This window comes from Salvelinus sp. IW2-2015, unplaced genomic scaffold (assembly GCF_002910315.2).
Source record: "Salvelinus sp. IW2-2015 unplaced genomic scaffold, ASM291031v2 Un_scaffold3005, whole genome shotgun sequence".
NCBI lineage: Eukaryota > Metazoa > Chordata > Actinopteri > Salmoniformes > Salmonidae > Salvelinus > Salvelinus sp. IW2-2015.
In genome coordinates, this window is record NW_019944297.1 from 8,974 (window position 1) to 9,504 (window position 531).

Here is a 531-nt window from a genome sequence, read left to right on the forward strand (position 1 = left end):
TACATATAGCTTGTGATCTCCAGTTACATATAGCTGTGATCTCCAGTTACATAATGCTGTGATCTCCAGTTACATTATAGCTGTGATCTCCAGTTACATATAGCTGTGTTCTCCAGTTATATATAGCTGTGATCTCCAGTTACATATAGCTGTGATCTCCAGTTATATATAGCTGTGATCTCCAGTATATATAGCTGTATCTCCAGTTACATATAGCTTGATCTCCAGTTACATATAGCTGTGATCTCCAGTTATATATAGCTGTGATCTCCAGTTAATATATAGCTGTGTTCTCCAGTTATATATAGCTGTGATCTCCATTACATATAGCTGTTTCTCCAGTTACATATAGCTGTGATCTCCAGTTACATATAGCTGTGATCTCATTACATATAGCTGTGATCTCCAGTTACATATAGCTGTGATCTCCAGTTACATATAGCTGTGATCTCCAGTTACATATAGCTGTGATCTCCAGTTACATATAGCTGTGATCTCCAGTTACATATAGCTGTGATCTTCCAGTTTATT